This window comes from Nycticebus coucang, chromosome 3 (assembly GCF_027406575.1).
Source record: "Nycticebus coucang isolate mNycCou1 chromosome 3, mNycCou1.pri, whole genome shotgun sequence".
Lineage (NCBI taxonomy): Eukaryota > Metazoa > Chordata > Mammalia > Primates > Lorisidae > Nycticebus > Nycticebus coucang.
The window spans coordinates 31,395,024-31,413,434 of record NC_069782.1 but is presented as its reverse complement, the minus strand read 5'-3'; the positions used below and the strand labels follow the sequence as shown (position 1 = coordinate 31,413,434).

Here is an 18,411-nt window from a genome sequence, read left to right as displayed (position 1 = left end):
AAACTTAGCTTCTGGCAAAATGGACAGATGAATCCTCCTCTCATATAATCCACCAACTTCTCAAAAATGACTTTTTCTAGTTTGCAACTACAAATGATGACAGATACTTGTGATAGGGTTGGACTCTTCTGCCTTTCTTTTCTCTTATTGGGAAAACAGAAAAATAAAGCATACATATTTTTTATTCATTATCTCCCAGTTTTGGGGGACTCATTTCTAAATAAATCTTTCCTGAAGAATTTCTTGAAGGAAATTATTTTTTTTTCAGAATGTGATCAATCACAGTGTGCACAGATCTCTCTCAAAACTTTGCTGTTCTATTGAGTTTTATGCTATTCCTTGGATCCAAGTTCTTCTTCTTTCTTTATTCACTTATTTTATTGAAGTAATTCATCAAATAATAAAAGGTGATGGAACTACAGCACTACATAATATTTTTGTTATGAGTAAAGAATATTCAAACTCAAATTGATTAAAACACAAAATGAGATTTATTAGCTTAAGACAATTCCAAGAGTACAATAGTTGTATTTTAGTTCTTAATAACGTCATCACAGCCCTTTTGCTCATGATGATTCAATTTCACATTCATGTTTCTCTCTTTAAAATAGTCTGTCTTTGTTATGATGTGATTTTTGGTCTTCTGGGTATATGCCTAGTAGAGGAATTATAGGATTGAATGGCAGATCTATTTTTAGATCTCTAAGTGTTCTCCAAACATCTTTCCAGAAGAAATGTATTAATTTGCATTCCCACCAGCAGTGTAGAAGTGTTCCCTTTTCTCCACATCCAAGCCAACATCTCTGTTCTTGGGATTTTGTGATATGGGCTAATCTTACTGGAGTTAGATGGTATCTCAAACTAGTTTTGATTTGCATTTCTCTGATGATTAAAGATGATGAGCATTTTTTCATATGTCTGTAGGCCGCGTGCCTGTCTTCTTCAGAGAAGTTTCTCTTCAAGTCCCTTGCCCAGCCTGTGATGGTTCTTTTCTTGCTTATACGTTTGAGTTCTCTGTGAATTCTGGTTATTAAACCTTTGTCGAAAACATAAAGATTTGTACCAGAATGTTAATTGCTGCCCAGTTCATAATTGCTAAGTCATGGAAAAAGCCCAAGTGCCCATCGATCCACGAATGGATTGATAAATTGTGGTATATGTACACCATGGAATATTATGCAGCCTTAAAGAAAGATGGAGACTTTATCTCTTTCATGTTTACGTGGATGGAGCTGAAACATATTCTTCTTAGTAAAGTATCTGAAGAATGGAAGAAAAAATATCCAATGTATTCAGCCCTACTATGAAACTAATTTATGGCTTTCACAGGAAAGCTATAACCCAGTTATAACCTAAGAATAGGGGGAAGGGGGAAACAGAGGGGAGGGAGGGTGGCGGAGGGAGGGTGATTGGTGGGATTACACCTGCGGTGCATCTTACAAGGGTATATGTGAAACTTAGTAAATGTAGAATGTAAATGTCTTAACACGATAACTAAGAAAATGCCAGGAAGGCTATGTTAACCAGTGTGATGAAAATGTGTCAAATGGTCTATAAAACCAGTGTATGGTGTCCCATGATCGCATTAATGTACACAACTATGATTTAAATAAAATAAAATAAAATAGTCTGTCTTCTCTTGATGGGCACTGAAGGATCTGGGCTTACATCTGTCGAGGCTTAAGTCCAGGGAAAGCTTTTCACCATATTAGGAAAGCTTTTCACAACTACCCTGACCTTATAAAACCTACTTAGCATACCTCTCACGGCTGAAAGGGGTCATGTGTTCACTTCTGATCAAATCAGTGTTGTTAAATGAAGGGCCATGTAGGCTGCACCATGACAGGCTTATACCCACTCCTAGAGGTAGAAATTGTGAACAGCATCAGCCTAACTACTTGAAAGGACCTTGGAGAAGGAGTTGCCAAATGAAAATCTCTGTGTTAACATTTTAGAACAAAGAGGACGTGAATGCTGAGAAGATATAATAATAAATTCCTCTTCAGGGGGTAAGATTTTTTTTATATCTTCATTTTTGGTTTTGCTACGGAAATAAACAGTCTCCAAATCTCAGCAATGTACAACAACATGTATTTATTTCTGGCCTTCATTGCATGATGTCTGTAGCTCAGCTTCAGATCTGCCTGACTCAGCGTGGCTCAGCTTGTCTCCATATCCTTTTCATTTCATGACCCAGACTGACACAGAAGTTCCTGCCCAGGAGGCACATTCTCAAGGCATAGGGCAGGAATGCAAGGGTGACGTCAAAGCAAATCATGTATCCACTTCCAGCCCAGATCTGGCAATATCACATCCATTCATATTCCATCCCCGAAACACATCACCTGCTCAAAGTCTGTGGTCAGGGCCATAACAACATATGCACAGGCAAATCACAGACTGGTTGACAGGGCTGTATAATCCTATTACTAAGAAGCAGTGGATATTTTCCAGTAATTACAAAATCTATCCCCACAAATATAGAAATCTATTGAGAAATATTTTCTTCTGAATTTTTAAGCTGTTATATTTTTTGACATCAAGTTTTGCTGGTTAAAAAAATTAAGAGCCTGATATGATTATTATTCTTTTATCCTTTATTTTCTTTGAAACCTTTTAGGATTCTTTTTATCTCTGGCTTATAAAATTTCCATTTACTTCTCTGTCAGATGTTTGGTTTAGCTTCAAATATTTTAATGTAAACATTTTGGGTATAAAATTTATGTGTCCTTTGTTTTAATTGTTTTCATTGCTCTTTCTTTTCTATCTTTGCTAATTTGGAAGGAATATAGTCCATTCATTGTTCTTTTCTAAGAGTGATTACTCTTATGTCTTTAAATCATATTGCCTAAATATGATTTCTTAGTCATCAGCTACAAAAATTAAAGAATATCCTTTAATTTCTTTCTGTGAAAGGCAAAGGACTATTAGACTCTTCCATGCCCGGCCAACCCTCCCAATTTTTGGCCCACTCTGGGATATTTTTTATCTTATTATTTTTTTAATTTCTTGGTTTTTTTATTTGTTGTTATTTATAATGTAAGTACTTGCATTATATTGTACAGTCAGTTATTATAATTATCAAAATTTAATGATATTTTTACCTGGATTAAGAATTTATACCTACTCCTTTCACTCTTTGACCTACCAGTTTACCTGTTTTTAGTTTTGATTTATTATATATAAACTTGACTGGATTACATCTTCAAACAGGCTTTTCAAGAGACTCATATTTGTATATTTCAAAATGTCTTTCATTTTCTTTTTATGTGAATTCTGCCCTTAATTAGAATGTTATTTATTACTTTCCCCTGAATATTTTCTAGATATTTATTTATGTTTCAAAACTTGAGCTTTGCCCAGGAGTGGCCTGGTTCGACATGACATTCCATTTGTTATGTTTTGTACATGTGCCAATTCATGCTTTATTCTCATGCGCTGTTCTGTAATTTTTTTTTTTTTTGACATATGGTAAAGTCTCCACCTACATAGTCAAGAGCTGCATTTCAGTTAATGGTTCCTTCTATACTCATTATTCTTTTTTAGTCTCTGCCAGTGCTATGATTTATCTGTGTCCTCACCAAAATTTAGGTGTTGAAACTTAGTGGCCAATGTAATGGTATTAAAAAATGGGTTGCTTAAAAAAGTGATTAGGTCATGAGGGTTCCTCCTCTCACAAATAGGATTAAGATACTTCTGTCTGGCTGCCTTATCCTTCAGCCTCCCCTCTGAAGAATGCAGCACCAAGCCACTAGGAGTATCTCCCAATTTTCCCTTTAAATTTGCCTATTCTCCTTTTAGTATGTTTTCATTTTGCCAAAAGTCTGCCATTAGTCAATGCTTCTTTTTAAAGTGTTCATTTTCTATGTGTTCAAAAATTATTATTATTTGCATCTCCTAATTTCATAGGACTCTACCTTGGTAAGTTAGTACTACATTGGAAGAAATCATAGAAGCTACGTAGATAACCCTCCTCATTTGATAATTAAGAGCAGGAGAAATTCAAAAGGAGTAAGTTATTTGCATTTGGTTCCATGGTCTACCACCTTCTACTTGGGTTCTGATTATAAAGCCACAATTCAGAAGTCAGTCAATGGAGAAAAAAAGGAAGTACATTTTTTTTCTTGTTTTTTTTTAAATTGTGATTGGCTTCTCCTTGTTCCTTGCCTTCAATATGTAGCATATTTTAATACACTAGGAACCATGCACCTAGATGGCCTTGTGCTGACCTCTCTATACATACTCACGCTTTGTACATTAGTGAAACTCATGCAACAGCTCTATCAGATTCTATTTTCTCAAACCCTCTTCCCATCATACTACCTAAGCTGAGTGAGTATTTTTTAAGAGTTTTCCAAGCTTCATTTCATCCTCAACAATGGAAAACACAATAATCTAAACTATATACAAAACCTAGGAGAGTGATGACTTTGGGCTGAAGTCATAATTTCTCCTACATATTTTAAACAGCTTTACTGGCTTTCTATTTTATCTCTGACATATATCAACAAGAAAAATGGAGAAAGATGTGGTTTGAGAAAGTGATTTGTTTTAGCTTGAAAAATTTTGACCATATACAATGTGCCAATTTAGATTTATCAGAAGGAAATTTGTTGTGTAAAATTCCATCAGGTAGATTCTATATTCTTAAAAATTTCAGTTAGAAATATGGGGCTATGGACAGTCTTCTTTATTCTTATTTATAAACCCAGACAATCTTACACATAGTTACCTTACCTTTCTGTGTTCATCAAGTGTTAATTTGTTCACTTTACTGATCTTCCTGGATAAATCTATTTATTATCTAATAATAAGAAAGAAAATGAGCAATGGATATAGCAAATTTATAACTCCACATTATATTCTATTTATGTCCCAAATATAATGTTGTTCCAAATATATGTCAAAAACATTTATATTAGAAAATTTAGTAAATGAAATTACATATCATTAAGTTACCATTTTTTCTCAGATAAGCCTTAGGGATCTTTGGCAGTGCAAAGAATTATATTAAAAATTAAGGTTATGCCACAGAAAATCACCTAATAATTATTGATAATTAGTATTACTAGGATAAATGACTTACAACACTGAGTTATAAAAAAGCACCCAAGTTTTCTTTTTTCTGTTTAAAAAAAAGGGTTGGCTCAGATATTTGGCTCACTCTCAAACATGTCTTTTAAAAAATGACTCTATAACACTACTATATTTTTTTTGCTGGAGAAAATACTGCTTTACTGGAGATTATTTGAGTCATATGATTGCTGAAAAATAAATTTGAATTATATGTGAAGTTATTTTGGACTATTTCAAAAATAACTTAACACCATTCTAAGCTTCTTATTTAAATGGTTAGGGTGATTTACGGAATAAACATCCAGTCAAATATGTTTCAAGAACATTATTTATCCATTCTCCCAAACATTGCATGTCAAAATTTCCTATGAACTTGTGTGTTTACCACGACCTTAGTGATCAACATTTTCACAACAAAACATTGCTGTTGCCAAGATTTTGGATTAATGACTATGTTTACCTTCACAGCAGTGGAAAATATTAAACAATGCAGAATTTTAAGCTTGGAAGTCTGACTAACGCTACAGAGCTAGTTGAAATTTGCTTAACTCAAGCAGTGTGTCTGAAAAGCACTAATAATTTATGACGATTTGTCTTTGCTAGTCAATGTCAGTAAACACAGTTCACATTAGCATCACTATTTTTATCCTTCTTTGTGTACATTAATTCTACACTTTTGGGGGAGAAATAATGTAAAATTAAAGATATGTTTAGATATTGTCCTAATCTGAGCATGTTCAGACATGCTGAGTTCTCAGTAACATGAACAGTGTAGATGGAAAGGATCCTGGGGATTGTATAATATTTAAATGTGTTTGTGTATTTACTTTTCCTGTAATTGACTTGCTTAAGAGTAGGCTGTGTTAGAAAGAACAATGTCCACAGAGATGAAATCAGGCTTAATCTAGGTAGGTTTAGGTACATGGAGGAAAGATTTTTTATCAACCAGTAGTAGATGGTTTTCATCATGGAGGTAACACTGAAAGTCCATGGTCACTTTGTCAAACCAGGCACTGGATTATGGGAAAAAGGTTTACTTTGGGGGGGGGTAGTAATTTATTATAGTTATGTGGTTTTAGGATATGTTTCTATTTTTAGCTATCATCGAAGTATCAGCTAGAACATTTGAAAGAATAAAACCAGTAATGTGGATGTATTTAACCTGTTAGGAAGGGAAGAAAGGAGTGGGAAGAAGAAGAGAAGGTTTAGGGATTCATGGAAATCTAGATGGTAAGCTCCATAGGTAACTAAAACTTTCCCAAGGTACTAGTTTTATTGAAGAAAGATTAAGTATAGGCTATATTCTTTGGTTGAATTTAGGCTACTAATTTCCTTTTGTCTTGCTCAGAATTGGCTAAGGCAGACCAATTAAGGGCTAATTTGAACAATTTCAAACTATGATGAAATCAGGAATTCTACGGGAAAATTTATTCAAAATATCTTATATATTCCTTTGTTATCTCATTAGGGGTAGGAATATGATGGTTTATGGTTTATAAAATAGCTGCAAGTTATTTCATATACAATGTTTATGTGTGTTTATTGGATTTAATTAATTGTGGGATCATTATTCTTCCAAATTTTACCTTTAAACCATGCTGGAAGATAGATTTAGTGGAGAAGGAAGTTTTGCTATAAGGTATCAGTTTCTTTTTTATGAATCTTTCAAACTTTAGTAAACTTCTGTATGTGTGTGTGCTTACTGCCATTAGTGAACACAATCTCCATGAAAGTCTGGCTTTTTCAGCACTATATACTCAACACAAGCACTGGTTGAGGAAGCCCTAAATCAAGATGTTCTGGATGCACAATATCCCATTACATATTTGGAATGATTTAGAGTAATGAGATTTCTTGACATTGGTCAAATGCAAGTAATTATGTTAAAATTTATGGCGACAGTACTCTCTCGGATATGTGTAGGTATCTAGTTCTATACACCTGTGTTTTTAGTAGAGTACTTATAATTTTAAAAAGCATTTCTCATAGCTGGGCGTTGTGGCAAGCGCCTGTAGTCCCAACTACTCGGGAGGCTGAGGCAAGAGAATCGCTTAAGCCCAGGAGTTGGAGGTTGCTGTGAGCTGTGTGAGGCCATGGCACTCTACCGAGGGCCATAAAGTGAGACTCTGTCTCTACAAATGAATAAATAAATAAATAATTGGGAAAAAAAAAGCATTTCTCAAGGCTTTAGAAATTTGTGTTTTCTCATACACTAGGGCCTAAATAAATTCAAAGGTAAAGCATATTTGGAAATAATTGTTTTTTTTTTTTTTTTGTAGAGACAGAGTCTCACTTTATGGCCCTCGGTAGAGTGCCATGGCCTTACACAGCTCACAGCAACCTCCAATTCATGGACTTAAGCGATTCTCTTGCCTCAGCCTCCCGAGCAGCTGGGACTACAGGCGCCTGCCACAACACCCGGCTATTTTTTTGTTGCAGTTTGGCTGGGGCTGGGTTTGAGCCCTCCGCCCTCGGCATATGGGGCCGGCGCCCTACTCACTGAGCCACAGGCGCTGCCCTGGAAATAATTGTTTATTCATACATATAGTTGTCTCTCCTGGTCACAAATAAATAGAGAAATACATAGACAAAAACTACCAGTTTCCCATATAGGAAATTCAATATTTTCTTTATCTCTTTCTACATTGAGCAATATGTTTTGTGTTGAGAAGATTAATACGTTCTGGAAACTCTAAGATTAATTGAGAACCAGTTTCTTCACTCAAGGAATTCCCAATCCAGTTCCTGAGACAAAACTATAAAGAGAAAATAATATAATTAGATAGCGGCTACGGTAGAGGGTTAAAAGTGTTCAGAAGTAATTGATTGATTCTAACACCTAATGATCGACACTTCTATTACACCTTCCATAAATTTCCATTTTGTGATTGAGTAACTTGTGATCAAAGCCTCACTATTAGTGACAATAAAATATGGGGAAAATGTATTTGCCATACAATAATTGTTTGCTTTGGACAGTTCAAGAAAAGTTACATATTTTTAAAAGGCAGTGAACATACCACTTCCTTTATTTCTTTAAGAAATCACTAAAAATTATGATCATACCTGAAACGGGAGAGTTGATAAATCCACATGATGCTAAACTTCTTTTAAAATTACTGCAGAGCTTGTGATAAATTATTAGACACAAAGGTATTAATTTATCAGGGCAATGACTTTGATAAGTGCCCATGACATACTTTGTTGAGAGAAACATTTCCTATCCCTGCCTGCTTTGGTAAAACTTCACTCTACTGCCCAGGAAGTAAAAATATTGAAAGAATGAGTCTAGGTCTTCCTCCTCTATTTCTTAATTTCCATACCTCAGAGAAAGTAATAACTTACTTAGCTTGTGGACTTAGAAAAAAGGCTGCTGAGAATGCATAACTCCATGTCTCTCACTCCCCAGGTATTTCTTTCACTGAACCCACATCTTGAACAGATATCCTTAAGGAGCGCGTGGCCTCTCTGAGTCTATCCTCTGTACAAGAAGCGACAGAGCAAGGTCCAATTGCATAAAGGTGTAATTGTGTTATTACTTTGCCTGAAGTAAATTTATGGAGTAAATTATAGGAAGTCTAATTTAGCCTTAGATTTAAGCTGTGTTTACCTACTCCAAGTTAGATTTCCCAGTTACCCTATATTATTCCTGTGTCTCCATTATAATTGGATAGAGTCCAAGAGTTAAGTTATGATTTATCATCTCAAATACCAATACACTTTTATTCACAAACAACCATTTCAAAAATTATGGTGGATGCAAAGGTTAACACACTACGTGCCTTCTAAGAGTTTATGAAGACAAGCTTATTACCAAAGATATTACCCACAGAGTGGAAGTATATGTCTAAAGGCACAGCAAACAGATTGTGACAGAGTGTGTTTGTTGCCTGCCCCAATTTCTAATCTTCCTCTTAAAACACTGTCAAAAATAAATTTAACATTTCCCAATATCCATTCAGCTGGGTGGCATTGTTTGACTGACTTCATGCTGGCCAGTGTATGGGAAACTGAAATGTTATATGGAAGCTTTCAGGTAATTGGTTAAAAAAGACCTAGAATGTGTCTTAGTCTGACTTCCTGTTTCTCTTCATCCTGATGCTCACTTAGGCTGTGTCTTCCATCAGGGAAGGGCTATTTTGCTGTAAGGGAATATGAGTCACATCTTAATTTAGTAAAACGGGAGGATGAAAACAACCAGGGCTCTCCAAAACTGACAGTTACTACTCCAACCCTAGAGACTGCTCAGATCTGGACTTATCGAGAGAAAATTTTAAACTCCTACTTTTCTAAAACACAGTTTTTATAATCTTTGTTATGAAAAATAAATCTAACCTTTAGATTATCGTTTATGAAACAAAGGAAAGACTGGAGGTTGATGACATATTAAATGCCTTTTAAAAATGAATAAAATTTATGTGTTGTTACATTGGAGGGTATAGACTTTTCCAGATTGAGGTGGCACCATGTGCCAGAAAGCAAAGTGGCTATTCATAAATTTTAGAAAATGAATATCATCTGGCTTTACAGGAGTGGAGACTTTGGAAGGAACCAGAGTCTGAAGAATCTTAAAGCAAGACTGAAAAATAATAGGTAACTAAAAAAATAGAGATGGTTATAGATATTTGGACTTGAAGCATAGTCATTCTACACTTAAAGAAGATCAATGTGGAGACAATCGGTGCATAGAGAGGGAAAAAAAACTAAGCAGAAGTGATATAAGGGGTTGATATGCTTTTGGCTTCTCAGTGAGAATGCAATAAAGATGCAGACAGTAAAATCAGTTATCATCAAATATCTTGATAAGGTGTCTACTCTAATGTCTCCAATCATCATATCCAGCCACCATTTAAATCATTACAGTTTATGTCAGCACACTACTGGAATTCCTTTTGTTTAAGTCACCAATGATGAAAGATTATTATTCAATAGTCTTTTCTTATTTACAAAATGTTGGGCCTTCAGTAAAGCATTTGACTTTGCTGACCATGCAAAATTATGTGAAACTCCATCAATGGCCTGGAAGATCACCTCTTCTGTGTTTTTTCACCATTCATTTTCAGACTGTATTAGGCAGTATTCTCCAAAGGAGCAGAACTAATAGGATGTGTTATGTATCATGTGTATACATTCATGTGTGGGAGCATGTGTGTGTAAAACAGAGAGAGAGAGATTTATTTCAAGAAATTGGTTTATACTACCATGTGGCCAGAAAGTCTGTAATCTGTATGTGAGTAGTGCAACTACAGACCCTAGGAAGAGTTGATGTTGGGCCTTGAGTCTGAAGACAGTCTGTAGGTACAATCCTCTCTTCTTAGGATGACCTCAGTGTGTTTTCTCTCAAGGCTTCCATATTATGTAGGGTAAGTAGCTGTAGTCAAATTCTACTAGTTTATGTTTATCTTGTCTAAAAGATACCATGACAGCAAGACTGATATTTGACCAAATATTTGAGTACTACAGCCTAGCCATGCTGACATATAAAACTAACCATCCCTGGCTCGGCACCTGTAGTTCAGTGGTCAAGGCACCAGCCATATGCACCGAGTTCAAACCAGGGAGTTAAAGGTTTTATTGACCTGTGATTGGCCCACTTCTGCCTGGGCAACAGAGCCAGCTTAAAATAATAAATTAATTAATTATATTAAGAAAGAAAACTGCAACAGCAATCTCAAAGGGAGAAACCACCACAAATCATAATGTTTGGAGGGTACACAAGACATTTATCCTAAACAGTTTTAAGAACTTAGATAATCTAATGACCTCTCTTTTCCTGTTTCCTTGTCTGTTTAACAGGGTTGATGTATATGTTAAAGGAATATACCTATGTGTATACACACATAGTCACGCACCACATAGTAACATTTCAATCTCTGATGGACCACATAGGTGATAGTGGTCCAATAAAATTATAATGGAGCTGAAAAATTCTCATGACCTAGTGACTTCATAGACAAGGTAATATTGTAGCACATATTTTTTTTCTTTTAGGACAAACATATTTATTTATTAACCAAAGAGAGGAACCTAATTAACCAACACTTTGAAATAGTTGCATGTAAAATATTTGTGATAAAGATAATTGAATACAGTAATAAAAAAAAAAAAAGCATTATGGAGACAGGCTCCTTGAACTGAGCTTGTTCATTCTCATAACTAATTCCTGCCCAGAGTGATGGTGAAACTTTTATTCTACTTTTTCCTAGATCCGAATATAGGTGACATTTTCCATGATGCATTCCACCACTAATTTCCCATCTGTCAATTTTCAGGTTATCATGTTTTCTTTCCCAACCCATTCTTGATGTTGAACCAGCATGCCATCTGTATATTTGCAGACAATCTGAGTTTTTCTGCCATCAGCTGTAATTTCTTCAAACTTCTCTCCCAAGACACAAGAGAACTGTATTGTTTTCAAAGTGCTCTCAGTTTTTACGGTGAGGTTTTTGCCATCACAAGTACTAATACAATCTGGTATGGCCATTGCACCCATTTTTTCATAGAGATCGTCCCCTCCTGGTTCCTTCTTGTATTCGTTAAAGCCTGTGCTATCCACCAGGCCCCATCGTCTTACAAGCTGCTGAGCGGTGGCCACGGTGGCGCGGGCCACTGGCGTGCAGCGCCAGCAGAGGAGGGTCCTGCGTGGGGAGCATCTGTTGCACGTATTTCTGAAAAGGATGGCTTCTCCTCCAAAGGAGCTTTAGGAACGCCTATAAGGAAGTAATTTAGAAAAAGCCATGTTATTATGAGGAAGGACAGCTCCCTGCGTGTTATTGCCCCCAAGACCTTCCCGTGGGACACACGTGATATTGATGATTCTGCCCAAAGGAGCCTAGACTTGTATGTGTTTGTCTCTTACATTTTAACAAAAAAATTAAAAAGTTAAAAAAGCTTATAGAGTGAGGCTATAAAGAAATGCAGTGTTTTTGTACCATTGTGCAATGTGTAGTTTTTTTTTTTTTTTTTTTTTGTTGAGACAGAGTCTCACTGCACCGCCCTCGGGTAGAGTGCCGTGGCGTCACACGGCTCACAGCAACCTCTAACTCTTGGGCTTAAGCGATTCTCTTGCCTCAGCCTCCCGAGCAGCTGGGACTACAGGCGCCCGCCACAACGCCCGGCTATTTTTCTGTTGCAGTTTGGCCGGGGCTGGGTTTGAACCCACCACCCTCAGCATATGGGGCTGGCGCCCTACTCACTGAGCCACAGGCGCCGCCCGTGCAATGTGTAGTTTTAAGCCAAGTGGTATTATAGAAGAGTCAAACAGTTTTCAAAAATTAAAAAGTTTGTAAGGTAAAAGAGTTAAAGTAAAGTTCATTTATCATTGAAGAAAGAGAAAAACTTTTAAGATAAATTCAGTGTAGCCCAAATGGTCGCTGTTTATAAAGTCTACAGTAAGGTATAATCATGTCCTAGGGTTTCATATTCATTTAAGACTCGCTCACTGGCTCACCCTGAGCAACTTCCAGTCCTGCAAGCTTCATGCTTGCCAAGTGCCACATTCAGGTGTACCATCTTTTCCCTTTTACTTTTGTACCTCCATTTTACTGTGGCATTCCTAAGAGTAGGTATGTTGACGTGCATAAATACCATTGTGTTACAATTGCCCGAGGTATTCAATATAGTAGCACACCACACATGTTTGAAGGCTGGGATCAATAGTTTATACCACAAAATGTAGGTGTGTAGTAAGTTTGCTTAAGCACACTCTGTGATGTGCACACAGTGAGGAAGTCACCTAAGAAAGCATTTTGTAGAATATAAACCTCCTGTTTATAAGCAATGCATGACTGAATACAATTCTGTATATGTAAAGGATTGTAGTAAACATTTAATAAAGCAAGATATAATTTGCTTGATGTATAGCAAGGACTGGCCTAGCCTGTGTGTCATTTGGGGAGAAAAGATTTGCAGTGTAGCCACTTTCTACCCATACATTCACGTAAAATTTCCCCCACACTGTTCCTGCGCTCTGCCGCTAAAAGAGGTTAGTCCAGAGTTTCACCAGTCATAGAGACACATTTCAGGTGAAAAATATCTGTGTTGGTGGGGAATGGAGGCAAGATCTCTCATCTAGGAGACTGAACTTGCCTGGATCTCCTACATACCAACCTGTACTGGTTTTGTTTGCTTTTTAGAACAGGACTTGATGACATATATTAATAGTTAGGATCATATTGATCCGACCCTCTACAACAGAGTTTCTCAGCCATGAAACTATTGGCATTTGGGGTTGAGGTGGATGTGCTGCCTTGTGAGTTATGGGAGGCTTAGCAGCATCCTTGACCTCTACTAATGAGAGGTGAATAGCAAAACCCCTACTCTGACACCTAGAAAATCTACAGATGTTGTCAGATGTCCCTGGGCAGTAAAAGGTATAACACCTTTCCCCTGGTGCACTGCGCTGCCCCGCAGCCACTCAGGTGTGGTGCTCAGCAATTGCTGTGTGTGAGGCCTCATTTCATGGATCTTATATGTGTGTCTGCAATGAGTAGAAAGCATTTTTTTTTTAAGAAAGCATTTTAATTTTGCTTTATTTGAAATGTGGTTGTGACTTTATCGTTGGTTGATCTGTTTACCAAGTTCATTAATCCAGTAGCTTGCAGTAGGGATCAAAAAGCTGTCTTTACCAAAATAGTTCATTAAAAAAAACACAAATTAAGATATTGGGACTATGTGAACTACATCTGTGTCCCAATTAATAACACTTAGGAAATATCCTTCAGTAGCATTTCCAGAACTATTTCTATTACCATCTAATGGAAATTGCTGGTATTATAAAAACTCATTTTAGGGGATCGCAGACTATTGGAGGACCATACATTTCCTATTGTGTTTACTCGAGGTAGGTGTCAAATATTCTCAAAGTCCTTTAAAGAAGTGGCAAAGGGTGCCCAACTGGTTTATAAATGCTTCATTATACATTCCCCAAAACTCTTCAGTGATTTTTATAAAACTGTTTTTTAACAAATTAGTCTGTCCTGTAAAAGAATATCTGCATTCTCTAATTCTGAATGCCTTCTTTTAGAGGCCTTGAATTTGTTGCTAATTTCTTTCAAAATAATTTAAAACTCATCAAAAGCTAAAAAGAAGATTATGAAAAAGTTGATTTACTTTCATATATATGTATATATATATGACAATAATATATATATTATTGTATATACATATTATTGTCAATTGAAAACATGGCTAGGGCTGAAATAGTACCAGGATCACTGTCTGTTCTTTTATAACATTAAGAGCACGCGGCATGCAGTGACAACCCCCCTCTGACAATTCTCCTTCAGGATAATCCCAAATGCCTTTCACTGGGTTCTTCATGGTCCATGTGCTGCGTTTCCTTTCTCACTTTGTTCCCTTGTGTGCCTGCACCCTCTGTGCCAAAGCTACTTACTCTGGGTAGTTTCCTGAACCTTTGTGGGCCTCAAGCCCCTGTCAGTGCCTTCACAGGAATTTTTCCCCCAGTCTTTTTGTTTTTTATTTTTTAGACAGAGTTTCAAGCTGTTGCCCTGTTAGAGTGCTGTAGCATCACAGCTCACAGCAACCTCAAACTCTTGGGCTTAAGTGATTCTCTTGCCTCAGCCTCCCAAGAAGCTGGGACTACAGGCACCTGCCACAACCCCCGGCTATTTTTGTTGTTGTTGTTGCAGTTATTACTGTTTTTTAGTTGGCCTGGGGAGGGTTCAAACAGCCTGGATGTAGGTGGCCAGCGCCCTACTGACTGAGTGACAGGGGCCGCCTCCCCTGAGATTGTCATGAAACCAGTTCCTAATACAGACTATGATTCAGCTCAAGTGTTGGTTGCTGTGGAAAGTCCCCTGTTGATTCAGTTTGAGTTACACCCTGAGGTCTGTCTGGCCAGGCTTCCACTACACTGACCAAAAACCAGGGGGCCACATTCTGACCTGCATGGCTGCATCTGTGCCCAGGCGACCTTGTGTGGGCTACACGTGGTCAGTGACTGAGTGTGGGGAGACTAAAGCGGAACAATCCTGGGAACATGGGCTTTTCTGGTTCTAACTTTGCCAGCTTCTCTAGATTTTCCATAAACTACCTGGCAAGCTAAGAAATAATCACCCACACCGCCTCCCCCTCTTTCACTTAGAATAAGGCTTGCTGACTGCTCTCAAACTTCTTCACTTCCTTCCCATGTTTTCTCACAGACTTTTCCCTTAAGAAAATTTTCTTTGTGCTTAATCCTATTTCTGCTTCTCAGAGGACCCAGAGTAATACACATACAGCCCTGGGTAGATCTCTAGCTAAGCACCCAGTTATACTGCATTGTGTCTGTCAATTTATTAGCTGATTTTCTACCCTACGTTAGGATCTTTTTGTCACTGGGGATTGGGTCTTCTTTGTCTCTATCCTCAGAGCAATATTTAGAAAGCCTTCAATACATATCTGTCAAAAGAAAGACTAATTCACTCACTTCACTGAGCTTTCAATCCTACAGGCAAACATGACTCAATCCATTTAAAAAATTGACTTCCTGCAAGGAGTCTGGTTGCTATAGGATACAGTAAACTATTAAGATAGTTCTCTATCTCTTAGCTCATAATTCTAGATCTGGAGATAGAGAAATATAATACATTGTGCTCATATAAAGTTGTGTGTGTGTGTGTGTGTGTGTGAAAGAAGTAGTGTTAAGAGATTTAGAGAAAAGTCATTATGGGTTGAGAAATAGTGTAAGTTTCATCAGCAATTTTACTATGTATCACACATGACAATTACAGATTGCTTACCCAGATAAAGAAAAGGATGCATAATAGGCAATAAAAAGATGATAAAAATAACATTTTTAAAATGGGATCGTGCATGGCGTCTTTGGGCGTACGTAGACTCCTTTGCCTGCCCTAAAGTGTTAATTTAGAGTAAGACTATAAATCACTTTAAATGTCAGGTGAAAGAACTATTTTATAAAATATTGCACCTCCTTTTCTGGACACTAGTTTCCCGTGCTGGGCTTCTTGCTGTTCCAGTAACTTTAAAAGTCCTTCGACCCTGGGGTCTTTTTGCTTCCTTAGGTGTTGATATCATTCATTTTTGCCCTTCCTTTCAGTGCCTCCTTTGCCAACACAGTACTTAGGATTCAAAACCGTTCCAACAGTTAGCCCTACCATTTACGTTCTATGTATAGAACTTTAAAAATATTGTTTGTTTTTTTTTTACCTCCCTGCTAAAATGTTAGCTCAATAAGTAAATAGGATTTGAGGTCTTAGCCTCACTATTGTATTTGCATTGTTTGAATTAGTATGTAGCATATAGTAGGCATTGAGAAAAAAATTTCCAGATGAATTAAAATTAGAGAATTGCTAAAGCTTCCAAAATGAGCCTGGAAATACATATTATGTGTGGTATTTTAAAGCAACGGCTAAGAAAAAATTATATGCATCTAGAATCAGCAGAATGAGTCACTTAGGATGGAAGTGATGATGAGAGGCAGGGGAAAAAAGATAGGTGATCATTGCAAGCTGACAAGGGCCAAGACGGTAATAAGGGTCCTGTCTGTACAAACAATGGTTCTCAAAGTCTGACCCCTGAACTAGCAGCAACATCATCACCGGGGATTTTGTTGGGGGCATACCTCATGCCTGCTTCATCAGAAACTCTAGGGATGGGGTCTCAAAGGACACTAAATTGACAACAGTGTACAGCAAATTACTAGCATAGACAGTGGGTGCAGAACCTAGCTTAATTGGAAATTACATAAAAATTGGGGCACATTGGCATATGAAAAATGGTAATTCCATTAAAAGAAATAGAAAATGCAGAAAAATAGTTTGAAACAGGAAATGGAAACTATTTTAATTTATGTTGCCATCTGTTATCTATGTATCTACTAATCTGTTGTTTATTTATTGGTTTGTATACCTACCACTCCATACATATTTATTTGTTAAAAAGTTTTAGTGTTGTGCAAAATTTTGAGTTAAATTTATTGTGCAAAATTTTGAATTAAATTTATTGTGCCTAATGTGTTTATTGAAAGTCAAAGTGGCAAATGATGCAGATTAGATTATTTAAATTCTTCAGGGCTCTCTTACCATCAATTTGGAGAGATTACCCAGATGTAGTGATGTTTGAGAATATCTACATCCCATTAAGAGCTCATAGAATAGCTCCATGAACTTCATACAATTTTTACTATCAAGTTATCTGATATCTGAATTTTTCAAGTTATAAACATGAAAATCATAGCCATAAAAAATACCTAATGTAAGATGTATGTAGTATAATATCAAAGTGACATTTCCTATGACAATAGTAAGAAGCAGGGAACTAAAATGTACTCTGTATAAATATTGAAGGAAAAAGAAAAATATAAATAGAATAATCAGTTGCATTTTCTATTATGAACTGAAACTAAAGAAAGAAAACAAGAATACTATTGATACTTCCCCCAAGTTTAAGGATATTGTTGTAAAAAAAATATTTCTAGAAATTAATGGAATTTCACAAGCTCCAGATTGTTTGGCATTACCTACGGGAAAATCAGGGGGAAAAAAAAGCCTTCTGTATTCTTGAATTTAATTGTTATTTCTTCTACAATTCTTTGGAACCTTAATCAATACTTCAAACCTCAGTAAAACCTTGTCTCATCTTGACATCAAATAGATACACGTAATAACAGTTATTTTAGAGAACACTTTTTTCCCCCTAAATGCTCATGCTGCTAAATTACTGTGGAAATAATTTAATTCAAATACTAGCTGCACTTAGAAAAGTCAGAGTGCTCGGCTGGCTCTTGGTCAAAAACCGACTGCAGGGGTTGCTTCCTTCAGGTTCCATTGTGATCTCAGCCTTCCACATATTTTAATGGACACTGGAAGTGAAATAAATATAGGTTTAATTGATGAGTGCCTGCTTGGAAAGGAACAAAAGCATCCTCTTCATTGATTCATTAAATACTTCAAATAAAATAAGACTAAGAGATGAGCTCTTTTGGGGGGGAATATTGACTTTTCTATCATATGATAAGTTTTTATACTGCATTAAAAAGGAACTCTTCAGTTCAATTTCATTTATTTAGTTAGCATGTGATTTTTGTAGTACTAGAAAATTGCACTCATATTCAGATTCCTCCAATCTTATTTGTTTAGCACAGGATCAAATATTCTAAGCAGGAAGTTTTGCTTTATATATTACGCTTTTTCAAAAAAAATTAGTCTTTTTTTTCTTTTTTCAGTATTTAACAAAACACACAAACAATTTTTTATAAGCTTTCAGGCTTTTATACCAGGTGGTAGGAAAAAATATCAGATGATCGTGTCTCCGCACAAATGTTTAGGCGATGTTCTCACTAAGACCAAGTCACTGAATCCAAAGATAATTTCC

The 18,411-nt window shown here is 36.4% G+C and overlaps 1 pseudogene; it reads right to left on the bottom strand.

The window, feature by feature from the left end:
• Positions 1 to 11,263: 11,263 nt before the first annotated feature.
• LOC128580896 (fatty acid-binding protein 5-like) overlaps positions 11,264 to 18,411 on the bottom strand; it is a 38,218-nt pseudogene continuing 31,070 nt past the window's right edge.